At 40.9% G+C, this 14,622-nt stretch overlaps 1 long non-coding RNA gene across 1 annotated transcript in view; it reads right to left on the bottom strand.

Moving 5' to 3' along the window:
• Positions 1–12,490: 12,490 nt before the first annotated feature.
• The window catches only part of LOC144038122 (uncharacterized), a 56,299-nt gene continuing 54,167 nt past the window's right edge, over positions 12,491–14,622 (bottom strand). Inside the window, exons 3-4 of the long non-coding RNA XR_013289153.1 lie at positions 14,266–14,357; positions 12,491–12,557 (exon numbers count right to left, since the gene is read on the bottom strand). This is a non-coding gene — a long non-coding RNA (uncharacterized LOC144038122). The remainder of the gene's footprint in view (positions 12,558–14,265; positions 14,358–14,622) is intronic.

Genomic DNA, 14,622 nt, shown 5'->3' on the forward strand with positions numbered 1-14,622 from the left:
TTTGCATTGTATTAATCTGTGAGCTGATCATATACTGTACAACAAAGCTGCCAGCACTATCAAGCACTAAGCGGCAGCCACCTAGCATATATACATATATACACATATATTGTATAATGTCCAGTGTGGGTCCAGTTAGAAGAGACGTCGCGCTCTGATGACGACTGCCCGGCCATTTTGCCGCGTGTGCTTTGTGTGTGCGTGTATTGTCTCATGTTTACACACACGTGTGTAGCGTTCGCCGTGTTACCAAAGCTAACTGTGACTTATAGCGTAACCAATAAAGAGGACCTCTCTGACCACCAAAAACATTTTGCTTTCATTTGTATACATGACTTGAATATAAAATATCATTAATATATATTGAGTTTGATGTTGTTTTTTTAATGACATTTTCACATTGAATATTCCAATGTATATTTTTCTGTTAGTTTCTGTTTTTAAATATATATTTTAAATAATTGTTTTCTGATATCATACACAACCAATATAAGAATACTCATACTGATATTTAAACGCTGGACCCAAAAATATCTAACCCTCTGCAACACTGCCATCTGGTGGCTGAAGTTGCTTAGTGCAACAAGGCTCACACAACACAATATGTCGAGCGCGCACTGCCCCCGTGTGGACAACTGTCAGCTTTACAGTTCAATCCACACGACTCAGGAAGATCAAATAATCCCCCCAGGGATGCAAGCATTATTTTTTTGGGCCCACTCCATTGTCCCCACATCATTAACTCGACACGTGATCGATTAGTCTGGTTTGGATGAGCGACTGGTCCGCCTTTGACGTCGTCTGTTACTCATGTCTCATTTGGCACCAGTGTCATGGTCATGGCTTTTCATTAATAATGATAGCAATTAAAGCCCTGAAAAAGGCATTTTGGTAATGAAAGACAAAGTGAGATGCCAAGTAAAATAGCTGAGATCGGAACACTACCAATATAACATTCATTTATTTATTTATTTTTAACCCGTTATCATTAGGGCAATTTTGCCCCCAAAAAATTGAAGCTGTTCTTGAACCATTTGTAGTATTAGCATAGTTTATTTTATTTTATTTTTATTTAAGAATTTTTGCCGCCGATGGGACGTCCACATGATAAGGGGTCAGTTAGTCTTCAAATTAGAGTTGGACAATATGGCCTCAAAATAAAATCTTGGATGTTTTTTCCCCCACTAAAACACTTTAAACCCATTTTTGCCCAATTTCAGGAATGTTGTCAAATATTCCTACAAACAGAAAGTGTGACATCATCGACCAGTACAAAATCAGTTTGGCCGGTGCATGGGGGTCTTTGAGAGGGAGGGGGCGGGGTCAGCAGACTCAATTAAGGCTCATGAAATGTAAATTGCACACGATATAAGAGGTCCGGGGGTCTTGCCGCCATCTGTTTGCCATCGCCGCCGCTGGAAGAGCCCCGGGGCGCGGATCATTTGTGTAATGCGAGCTCATTTTCGCCTTTAGCACATTAGCATTAGCACACTGTTAATTTGGGACTACTACACATGACACAGAGAGCCAAAATCCCGTCCCGAACATTATAAACAAACTCATTTAGTGCACACAGCTGACACTTCTAATGGCTTCCAAGGTCAAGACCCCCCGCCATCAAGGTCACGCTCAACCGTCCATCAACACGAGCGCATCAAAGAACTTTTGACAGCAGCCGAGCTTGTGACGTCAGTCTGATATATTGACATCATAACACGATTAGATGGTGAAGCAGCATGCAGTTCATCCCTCAAGGTCGTTTTTGCATTCCTGTTGCAAGTATATGGGGGCTCTTTATGACAGTTGCGTTTTTGCGTCCGGCAGTAAGGTAACCCTCATTTGTAGCAATGTCACAAACTTGTTAAGGCAGTAATAGCGTCATAAATAAGTGTGTCTGTGTGTGCGTATACTGATTGTTTTTTATTTTCTAAATGTCAATCAATAGAGTTCAATAGAATTGAGTTTTAAAAGTATATCACGTTGTCAGTTATTTTGTCCGTACGTTTTGGCAAAGTCTGTCAGTTCTTAAGTGAGCTACTTTGTCAGTTGAGATTGTTTTGATGGTTCTTCAGTTAGTTCTGTTCCTACAGAGGCAGATTTGTTGCAAGTAAATGCTTTGTAAGGTTGTCTTTTTGCCGGTTATTTAACTAGCTAGCTAGCTAGCAACCTACAAGGTGCCCTTAACAGTCTTGTACGAACAGTACTGAATTTGTGTGCAAGTACTCGGAAGTGAGCAGTTAGTTACTTTTCCAGTTATGTCGTCAATCAGTTTCCAAGATTTTTTTGTTGTCAAATATTTAGCTTATTTGTTTGTTTATTTGGTAGCTCTTTCCCTCGTTCAACTGACTACACAATTTCTCCTTCCTTCCTCGCAAGGAATCAAAGCTGCTGGCTTCAAAGCACACTTAACTGCTTGGATGAGCGTTTACGGTTTTAATTACAAGAAAGAAAAAGAAAGTGGATTGTTTGTCATCTTGATGGCAGCCCTTCAGGGAAGACGTTAGCCACTTAGCTTGGCGCATTAAAAAACACTGTTGCACTCGCTGCAGTAAATCACATGCAAGGCCATGTGGTCAACAGATTCCTATACGGTTCGGGGACTTTTATGGCTGGTGTTTAAAGAAAGGGAGGCAGGGGGCCAGGGTAGGGGGGGCTCCGGAGGCAACCTAATATAGTCGGCCCCCAGTCCATTAGAGAGACGTTATTTCTATTAGGCGTGTCAGAGTGGACGCCCTTGGAAGCCTCTGTTACATTTGGAAAAAAAATGAAAAACGTGAAAGCAACACATCCCTGCTGATGTATCAAACAAAGTTCCTTTTTTTCCTCACAGTGCCATCTGCTGGATGTTGTGGATGGCGTATGGCGCATGCTATAGCTACGACGCTAACATATAGCTACGACGCTAAGAGGCCATTTGGAGGAGGAAATTTGCCGCTCTTGGCATCTGGCAATACGTCAAAGGCCTGGAGTGACCCCAAGCTGCCACTTTGCACCTTTGCGCTCTCGCTGATCCAGAACAGAACGCGTGGCGACACCCCCGTACCCTGACCCCCCTCACTCCCGCAGGGCTAATGTGTCAACTCCCTCCGCAACGAGCTGCCACAACATTAGTCCAACGCTGAAAGGAAGTCCATCTTATTGGACTCCTTCTGCGAGGTGTTTTTCTTCTTCCTAGTTTTTTTTAACGACGCGTCGTAAGTCACCCCGAGTCAAGATGGCGCAAGCCCGCATCTGGACGCCACCTGGAGTGGTGGAAAAGTGGACCTGACAAGTGCGACAACATCTGGAAACTTGCTCCTCTTGAGCTACGATTTTACAAGTGTTACTTTTGCATTCCAACGCTTGCGGTTCAAGTAAAACGTCTGCGACAGGAAAACAACGCTAACAATTAACAACGCTAGCAATAACTCGACTCCTTTTTTAACATGAGTTCGTCATTGTGGCGTTTGGGACATCCAGTCGTAACGGTCATTTGTAACAAGTCGCACTGCTCAGCTTACATTTTAAACAAACAATTTGAAACCACCTTTTCCTCTCTGAATTTATGGGGCACATTCATCTTTGACTGATTTCAAATTATTTGAACTAATTCAAACCCAAAAATTTATGAATGTTATTTAATACTTTGTCTCACACTCCCAAAAATGTATTCAAAAAATAACTTCAAAAGTAACTTACATAATTATAGTGTTTCTATTTTTTATTTATTTATTATTATTATTTTTTTTTTAAATCGGTCTTAATATTTTGAAATGCTTAAACATTTTCTTGTTTTGTCCCAAAACATAAATAATGTTGCATAATTGTGATATAAATTATTGCCAAAATAATCATGTTTATTTCATTTTTTTCCATAATCGAGTAGCCCAAAATTGAACTGAACTCGTGAATCGAAATCAAATTGAATTAGGAAATCGGAACTGATACCCAGCCCTAGTCAATATGTAAGGTTTGTCACTTGTTGATTGGCTCAATTGATAAGGTATGCTCAATTTGACCCCCCCTCCCCCGGCAATTATTTGCCATTGAAATATTTCAAACCGGCAGAGAGACTTGAACAAGTTCCGATAGTCAATAATAGATTAGCGTGGTTAGCCTGGGGCGCGATCAACATGGACACAGCCGGACGTCGTATCGGTACCTCATTTGCAAGTAAGCGTGGCTCCATTGTTCCATCTTCTTTTAATTTAAAAAAATCATTAGAACCCCGAGGCCAGACAAAAGATGCCATTGGACGGTCAATAGAGGCCTAATTGGTCAACGTCGGACAGGCAAAGGGAGATGGTGGCGGCACACCAAACAAGGAACGCCAACATTGGGTTTATTTTTATTTCTAGCGTCGGCAATGACGAATCCGCTCGACCACCGAAAACTAGCACCTCGCAGTGCCATCCGACAATCGGCAGACGTCAATAAAGTTCTTGGTAACTAGCTTTTAATGATGTCTTCTTTTATTAACACAACCGTGAGCAGAATGGATCCACTGTTTGACCTTTGAACCTCTAGTGACTGTTAGCCATGTACATCTGCCAGGCGGCAGGCGTAGGATGTTGGGGGTGGAATATTGGAAAACGGAGATAATAAGATGAACTTTCCATCATGTTGCTCTATCCAAAACCTCCTTATGGGCCTTAATTGTCTCCATTTTCCTGGATGTTGGCGAAAAGGACGTTTTTCTTCGGGGAAAATTCACGGCGAGCTGGAAAGTTTGCCAGCAGGAACCATAAAAAAAAAATTGCGCCGACTCGTACAAAAATGTAGAAAAAAATGGTTGCAGCCTGACAAATTTGAGATGGGGCTACTAGCCGAGTCATTTTGGAGCACTTCGAGGGTGCACGACGGTCCCAGATGATGCCGCCGCACTTCTCTTTATATGCTAATGAAGCCGCCAGGATGTGCTGACATGTAACAGCTTGGCCCAAGTCGGCGGGGGAGTGCTTTAGGTTGCCGTGACGCCGCCCAGCGGGAGCTCCCGGGCACCCCCGGGGCTGATTTGTGGGGGTGGCAGGTGGAGCGGTGCAGCAGCAGTTCCTGTCCTGTTTCGTCATCATCTGGCAGAAGTTACCAGCTGGGCTTCACTTGCACTCGTCAGGACCCGCACGAGATGACGCAATGGGAAGATAATCACAATTGCGGCCACGATCTTGCCAAATTTGTCTGATGTGTGTATGAAAATTGGAATGAGATATACACGGCTGCTTTTCTATTCCGTGAAAAATAGAATGAAAAGCACTTGAAATATTCCTGACTGGAACAATTTTCAAATGATACTTAGTCAACGTTCACTCTAGAAATTTGGACCCATATGTATAAGCAGATTTCAGTATTAACCATTTTCCAACTAACATTTTCTGAGAAATCAGCACAAAAATTTGACATGGGGATTTTGCAAGGAAATACAGAAAAAAATGAATGTTAATAAATGGACCATTTGAAATGATGCGCGTAAAATAATGTAAAAACATAAGCAGTATTTGATGTCTCATAATTCAACTATTTTCCAGAAAATGGCAGCTTTTAAACAAAAAAAATCAAGAAATTATGCAAAGTGTGAAGTTATTTTTTAACCTGAATAGCTCCCAAAAAAAATAATCCTTTATTAAATAATTTCTTCCAAAATGGGAGTGCAATTGCCGTTCACAACTGGACTGCTTTCCAATAATGATGGGCAACACAAAAAAAATGTTTTATGAATGTACACATAATCAAAGTCATAACTCATTCACTCCCAGCCATTTTCACTGAAGCAACCCCCTTCGCTCCGAGCTCTTTTACTGGATTTTGACCGATTTGGCAAGGCCCACAGAATATTCTGTTCTATTGCTATAAAAAACATGTAACCTACCAAAAGAAAGATTAGAGTCTCTTATTCACCTTTTTTTTTTGTATCCGTTTCTATATTGCATCAACTAGCATTAGAATATAGCCGTTTCATTATTCAAATTTCTGTTAAAAAAAATAAAAAAGACAAAAAGAGCTTGCTGCAACATGGCCCTAGCTGATCTCTTATACTCTGCTGCCACCTGCTGGCCGTTTTTTGTAATAACTACCATTGCTTTAAGGCATGTCAGACGCTGCATCAAAGCCTTCTGTATGCTCTTGCATTTACAAAAAAAAACGTCTTTTTTTTTCAACGCATAACTACATTTTGGGGAGTGAAGGACAACGTTTATATAAAACCATATTTACACGATTTTGGGTTTGAATGAGATCATTATTAATGTTCACAACTGGATTATTTCCAGCTACACAAGAATTATTATTATTATTATTATTAGGGCTGCACGGTATTGGAAAAACATGCAATATGCAATATAGCGATTGAATATTGCAATATCAATATTGGGGTATTTAACATGTACCTAAAGAAACACCATTTTTATTAGAAAGAATAACATTTTTTTAATTGGCAAAATAAGCAAGTTCAATGTGTTCTTAGTTAATTCATTGTAATTACCCAAGAATGAATGGTGATGCACATTTAAGTGTGTGTCTGACTGGTCAGATTCAGATAAAAGCAAAAAATAAATAAAAATCCGTATGAAAATGATTGCATGTCTTTACAATATGCATATTGCACGGCCCAATATCACGCTAGATATTTTTTCGATATATTGCCCAGCCCTAATTATTATTATTATAAAAAATCATACAATTACAGACGTAACTGGACCAACACTGACCGGAAACTTTCACAGACAAAAAAAGTGACACAAATAATTGTCCAAAATCTGACAAAACGAAATTTGCTGCCCCTAACTGGACAATTTTCAAAAAATGACTGGCAACTTTTACTTGATGTTTTTTTAGACGGACTACTTTAACAGCCAAGCTCTTGGTTTCACTTAACATTTAAAGACGAAAACAGATGCGTCCTTTCAAGCTCGGAGCTGCCGGCCCGCTGCACTTAAGCGCAAGTCAAATGCAAATTGGACTTTATTTCTCCCGTCAAGCTCTTTAAATCACTCGGGACATTTGGATGCTAATGCTAGTAAGAAGAAGGAGAGAAAAAAGAAGAAGGAGGTGTTGGTCCACAAAGGCCACAAGTGCCTTAATCCTCAGCAATCGCCTCCCAATGAAGCAACTTTCCAGCAAGAAGCGTTTTCCTTTCAAAGTGCCATCATGCTGTCATTAATGAGGTGCTGTAAAAACACATTGTCTTTGCCACGGAAGGGGGGCGGCGGGGGTGGAGGGGGCAGACTCCCATTGACAGGAAACTTTCACTGTAAAGTCGAAAGATTGAGCCACAATTAGAGCGTGTAACGTTGCCAGAATGGGGAGCGCAGAGCTGTTTAGCGTATTAAAAGCGACCTGCTGGTCAACACTGGAAGCTGAGAAACAATTGCATTGTCACAGAAAGTGACTGGAGTGCCAAGGAAAGTGGATGATCGGGCCAGAGTTGTCTCGGACAATACAGCGTGACAATCTGTTTATACGGGTCGAGTGTATTTTTTGATTCGTGTTATTTTTATTATGATTTGCTTAAAGACAGACTGTTTATTGATTTTGTTAAAGTACACTTGTTAGACAGCATGATTATGAAAACGACTAAGCCAAAACCAATATATTTTCATTTAATTATATTTATGGGTAAAACTTACAACGTTGTAAATCAATCACTAAATAGCATTAGCACTGTGTTAATCTTTAAAACAACAAAAACATGCAGCCAAACTCAGCACGGCCATAAAATGGCAGGGACAATTTGCACTTATTAGAAATTAAATGGCAGGACTGTAGACGCCAAGTCAGCAAGAAAGGGGGGGGGGGGGCGCTTGAGTCGTAAAAACGCGCCAAGGCTGCGATTTTTGGGGACTTTGCTTGATTCTGTCTTACCTTAAGGCGAAAGCTGTGATGAATATTTGACACATTTAGAGAGCAATTACAACTAGCTAAATGAACTAATCTAGCGTGGGTGTCTTCTTTGGTATTTCTCATTAGCGTTAAGACAGTATCATTTTGCTATATGGAGTGTCGTTAACTTATTATCGACCAGGACGCAGATTTCCAATCTCAAGAGTTTTTTTTTCTGGCTAAATAAAAGGGTAAATGATTTAGTTATTAGTTAGTTATCATTATTAAATTATTAATTAAAATTTGTATTGAATATTTTCGGGCACAATTTTTATCTACTATATCGAGTCTTTTTGTATGTCAATTATTTAGCGTGACCATGCAAAACTAAGCTTAGTTAGTGAGTTACCGAGTTGCCGATCAGAAGTTAGAACCTTCCATCACTGTTATCAGCTGGCAGCCAATGATATGGCTACTCCTCCGCTAACATATGGTGATCTGGACAGACGCAACATTTTGATAATTCCCTTGAGGTGTTGTTAAAAAATGTCCTCAGGTCCATTTATACAAATCATCATTATTCTCATTATTTGGCATGATGATGCAAGAACTACACTTAGTCTGTTGGTACGTTATTTAGCATGACTTTGGGGAGGGAGCTGAGTTAGCATAATTTAATAAGTTAGCTAGACGATTAGCATGATTATGAAAGAACTACACTTAGTCTGTTGGTACGTTATTTAACATAACTATGGAAAAAACAAGCTGTGTTAGCATGATTAACAAGATGATTAGCATGATTACGTAGCTGCATTTTTTTTAGTGCTGATTCATGAATAATTCACAAAATTTCCTGTAGAAAGTGGTAACTAATAGCAGAAAATTCACCTAATCGGAACCATGTATCATATTTTTTTTGTGTTCCTCCTGTCATGCCCTAAGATGCCGACCAAATGCTACTTCCAAGGCACCACGTTAATGGAGGATAGCCCGCTATTAGCTATTAGCTTGACAGCGAATAGTAGTGTGAATGGAATATTCCAATTGAGTTCAGGCAGGCAGTTGAGTTTGAGGGTAAAGCTCTCAAAAATTATGCCTAAAAAAGTTGTGTTGGAAGTTAAAGGGGAAGTCAACCCCCCAAAAATAGTAGTAGTCTAAATATGGTATTCTGGTTAATATTGCGTTAGTAGAATCTAGGTTAAGCAAAATCCAGCAGTTTTTATCCATCTCAGGGGGCGGCCATTTTGCCACTTGCTGTCGACTGAAGATGACATCAGTGTTGCTCATGTCTCAGGGAACAACCAATCACAGTGCATCTTCAGAAAACAGGTGAGCTGTGATTGGTCGTTGCCTGAGCCCTGAGCAACTGTGATGTCATCTTCAGTCGACAGCAAGTGGCAAAATGATCAGCTGCCAATAATTGTTTGAATCCTCGGTATTTAAATAATGAGAGTATGGACATATTAAGACGGTATAAATAAAAAAAAAAGTAGTAAGCTGAATTATTAATAACGATGGCCTGACTTGTTTTTGTTAGCACACAGGTTAAAGATTGATGCCCGGATGCACGCTCCCTCCCCCCGCCCCTTTCAGTCCCGCCCAATCAAAGGCGACCATTGAACCGACCTGAAGCCCCAGCACAGCCCATTGCACACGAAGAAAAAAAAACAAGCCGATAGGTTCCCTTTGAGCTGTGAGAGGTAAAACCCTCAACTTTTTAAAGGTCCAGCTCATTGTCCCGCTGCCACAATGGCCGCTCTATCTGCTGCGCGACAATGGCAGCTCATTCACGCCGTCATTAACCCTTCTGTGGAAAGCAGAGAATGGGGGAGTTGCGCCGTAACACCTCACCCCGCCCCAGAAGAAGGGCTAGCCTCTGGCGGTACACCCCCCCCCCCCTTCCTTTTGTCCCTTTGTGCGGCGAGTGATGGATCGTGTCGGGCGGAGGGCAAATGAGGACCGGAGAGAGTTGCACAACTTCAGTTCAGCGAGCGGGGACATTAAACAGCCAGCCGGACCCGTGTGATCAGCGCTTAGCCTCGGGCGATGAATTGGGGACTGGAGACCAGGTGGTGACGTTCCCAATGGAGGCAGCGCAACTTTAGCTTTAGCAGGCTTTGATGGCGGCCATGTTTAATGGTCACTATCCTATATACTGTATATGCAATGTTATGGCATGCTCATACTATTTATGTGTGAGTGCATGTAGATTAGTACTAGATTAGATTAGTGTGTGTGATGTTGAAAATAAAGTAGCGTGTTAGCTTTGATGTGTTTTTAAGTGTGCATAAAAGCAGGATAAATGTTGCCGTTCCTCTCCACTAGACATCATTAGCAGATCGCTCCATGTTCATAGTGTAACACGACGACTTTTTGCCTTCAATTATAAATGCAAAAAAACCAGTCCGATCAAATTAGTAATTAAATTACAATTCACCCGTGTACTCCAATCTCCATGTTTTCCCTTGAACTCTGTTGGATTAATCAATCCGCGTCTGAAATCCAACCCAAACGGTGCTTCTTAATTACAGCGGGTTAAATAACGTAATTAATTTGCGTTTTCATGTGAATTATAAAGCTTTTTTTTTCCAGCTGAGGTTGAATGTTGGGGGGTTGCAGTGATAAAAATCACACACGGTTAAGTAGATATTTGCGCAAAAAGACAAAATGTGTTTAGAGATACATGCATTTGATTTCATAGCCACAATTATGATGCTAATAAGTGAAATAGCAGTAATTATAAAGTAATGCTTGTAAAGCGGTAAATTGGCTGCCTCAAAACAAAATGGATGACTTCGTAAACAACTTGAGACAGGGGCCCGTGAGACTTTTCTATGTGTCCTGTCCTGTCATAATCGACGTGTCCACACAATTCCTTAGTGATGGGTTAAAGTAGCTGCAAGCAACCAGAAACGGGGGCCTGGCATGCTCATCTTCATGACAAATCTTCCCAATTATCACATTTTGATGTAACACGGCCACACTGGAAGAAGTGGACAAAAAAAAAAAAAGATGAACAATTCACTTGTGTAGGTTACCTGATTCCAATTGGGACTCAATTGGGAAAATTCACTTGTTGGAGCTTGATAGAATAGAAGCTCTGGAAGTAGGCCAAAATGGCCGCCTTCCTATTTGACTTTGGTTATGAGCTCTTGCTATGATGGGCAAATCCTCTCCTTTTCATGTTGATCGATGTCATTTGTGTTGAAGGCTCTCATTTTTCTGTTTTCTAACTTTTCAGGCCCTTTCTAATGAATTTGGCCTCTAGTGTCAAAGGCTAATTGATGTTAACTTTCCAGGTCCCTTTTCCATTGAATTTGGTCCCAAAATGACTGCTTGAAACCAAAATGGCCAACATATTTTTCACTTTGGCACATAGGTCCTTGAGACATTTTTATGTGTCCTGTTATGATAGACATGGCCACAGTTTTTTTTCTGTCCAACGTTAAAAGATGTGCTAAAAAAAAATTTCTTTCTTTAAGCCAAAGTCAACCTTAAACATTTCTTGACAATAACACGTTATACGTGACCTCACAAGTCTAAACATGACATTCTGATTAACTCATTTGCTGCCATGAATTCATTAAAAAAAAAGATTATTAAAAATTAGGGACAAGAGGCAATTACATTTTTTATTTTGTAATTAATCACATGACTTCACTAGTTAACTCACGATTAATCACAAATTTCATATCTGTTCTAAATGTACAAAAATTTAGGTTTTCATACACTTGTTAACAAAAGTGGAAAAAAATGTTAAACTAATTGATGAATTTTTGACATTTATAGCCATCAATGGCAGTGAATGAGTTAAGATAACATTTGTGAAATATGAATTATGTAGCAAAATCCAGTTGTTTTGTATCCATTTTAGGGGGCGGCCATTTTTCCACTTTCTGTCGCCTGAAGATGACATCACAGTTGCTCGGGGCTCATGCAAAGACCAATCACATCTCACCTGTTTTCTGAAGCAGAGCTGTGATTGGTTGTGATCCGAGACCCGAGCAACTGTGTTTTTCCATTCTACAGCAAGTGGCTAAATGGCTGCCGTCTGATATTGATAATTACTGCTGGGTTTTACTGCTTAACTCATATTGCAATATTAACTAGAAGACGTATTTAAACTAATGGGGCTGCATACAACATATTATTGTCAAGAATTTTTTGGTGGTTGACCTGACCTTTAACTTTTTCTTTTTGCAGAAGAATTGATCATTTCAAGAAGGCCTTCATTTTTTGCTTTTTTGTTCTACTGTATATTGCATAAACAGTGACGGTGCAAATGGAATAAAGAATGATTTGCAGCGCCAGCATTCCCTCGCTCTCATGACTCGCATCCCGGTGTGTGTTCCCGCCTTTAATCAGCACAGACAGACGCTGAGTAATAACCACTGGCACTCAATGATAAGGTAAGTGTGAGTGTGTACGTGTGTGTGCATGTGTGTGTAAAGTGTTCATTTGGCGGGAGTGGCAGGCAGAAGCTAAGCTTCTTCAAGCTTAATGAGGAGCCACACGACTTCACTCGATTCTCCTCCCGACGACGGCGGCTGTTTTTTTTTCTCGAAAAGCTTTTCCACTCAGCTTTCATCCGTCGGAATTAAAACCCTCCCCGGGTGTGCGTTTGCGTCGTTAAACTCGTCACTACACGTGGCTGAAAAAGTTGCTCAGAGGGAGGAAAGAAAAAAAGAAACACCATGCACAAACTATTCCGACACACCAGGAAGTCAATAAAGATGAACAGGTATCATTTCTCATGGACAATCCTGAAAAAAAAAAAAAAATTAAAAAAATCAATTAATTAATTAATAGTAATAACTAAAATAATAATAATAATAACAATAATAATAATAAATTCTCAGTCATTTGTCAGTTACGGAATTCCTCCCAGAATTATTGCTTTATTCAGAAATGGCCTACTACTCATGGCCGCACAGTTTTGTGTTGATCTGTGAAATTAGCTGACATTTTTCCTGTACCTGGAGTTTGCCCGAAATAACTGCTTCAAAACAAAATGGTTGACTCCCTGTTAATTTTTTCGAGTGTCCTGTCGTGATAGATGTAAAAGATTTGGAGTTTTGGTGGGATGGATGGATGAAACAAACAATTGCTGCTAGCTGCTAACATGCTACCACCACAACATAATGTTGATTTTCTTCCAGAGAGCCAAACAATGCTAATTGCTCTAAGACGTCGAGCACAATTTGTGACAATAACAAGCCAAGTTTGTCTCCATTGAAAATAATATGCATTTCAAAACATCAAAACGCGTCACAATTCTCCATGACGAGCAAGAAAAAGATCTTTGAATGTCTATAAAACAATTTCAAAATGCCGGTCATTGTGCTACGACAATAAATACAAAGTGTGTCATCCGCCCGGCTGCTCGGTCGTTATCTTTTGCGTTTGAAGGGATTTGACTGGCCCAGATTGCTAATCCCAATTTTGAACATGAATCAGCGTTCCGGGCTAATTTCCTGCCTCTTTCTCATGATAATGGGCCAAGTCGGAGACGCGGCCGTCGCCATGAAAAATGCCAGCCCGGCTTATCTCGCCGCCGCAGCTTGCCGGACGCCGTCAAGAGAAGACAACCATATCCCCGTTTTGAAATGCGGCGCCTTCGCTATTGCTATCCGTGTGATGTAGCATGTGCACAACCGGGTGTTTTGTATGTTGCAGTGTGTGTGTGCGGAAAGCACTGACTCATCAGGCTCATATTAGTGTCCAAAATGTAGTCCGCCATTCGGCCAGGACAAGATGAAACGTACATGAAACTTCCTCCTGGTTCCCATCTTGTTCATTTGAATGCCTCAAAAAGGAAATCTCCACACGGTGTCAGCCATGCAGCCAAAGGCCGTTATCAACCAGGCTGCGTTGGAGATAAGCCACGCGGTGTCCGATGTCTCGACGTCCCCGGCACCTCCTCGTATTAAATCCACAAAAGTTCCCCGAGGAGCCTCCGCAAGGCCTTGTGCCGTCACGGGCGGGATAACGAGCTGGGACGGCGATTACGACGGCCTCAACAGAGGTGTTAGTTGGGTAAGGCTAGCGTGCCAGTGGCGTTCCGGAACCATGAGCTCAGTCCGTTTAAACGTGGACACGGTAACCCGTGTTTGTGACGGTGACCTTCCGACTCGGACGGGATATAAAATGTGTGAAATTTTCGGCTGTGACATCATGCACAAGAGGTAGCAACTGTATATGGAAATAAAAATGGTTGGTAGAAAGAGTACTTATTGGAATCTTTGCTTAAGTTTCCGATGCTGAATGAGGAGGTTGAAATCGACAAATTTTACACACAGGCAATACAAGCTAGGCTAGCTACTGTGCATTTTTCGCTTAATCTCCTGATAACTTCCATTTCATCGCATCTGCTAGCCAAAGGCTGAGCTGTGCTGTATTTGTTTATAGAGTTGACGAATGTTCAGTACACAAAAACAAATCAGTATAGTGTGTAAACAGATGCCAACTTACCGAACAAATCTTTGATTTTCTCTTTGCGTTAGCATGTTGTCCGATACCAGCATGTCTTCTTTATGAGTCGTTTCGCCCACCAAACTATCAACCTGTTGAGAAAAAAATACAGTAAATACAGTATGTATGCGCCTTTGGTTTGATTTGATTTACTTGAAAGGGGACAGTGCCATTTTATAAAACCCATAAAAATTCACGAGTTAAGAAGGACAAAATTAGCCAAAAGTTAATGCGGCCCAGCAGCCCCCACATAAGTTGAGTTTGAGACCCCTGCTCTAAATAGTCCATAGGTGAGAATGTGAGTGTGAATGTTTTGTGTTGCTATATGTGCCCTGCAATTGGCTGGCAATCAGACCA

Source organism: Vanacampus margaritifer, chromosome 18 (assembly GCF_051991255.1).
Source record: "Vanacampus margaritifer isolate UIUO_Vmar chromosome 18, RoL_Vmar_1.0, whole genome shotgun sequence".
Lineage (NCBI taxonomy): Eukaryota > Metazoa > Chordata > Actinopteri > Syngnathiformes > Syngnathidae > Vanacampus > Vanacampus margaritifer.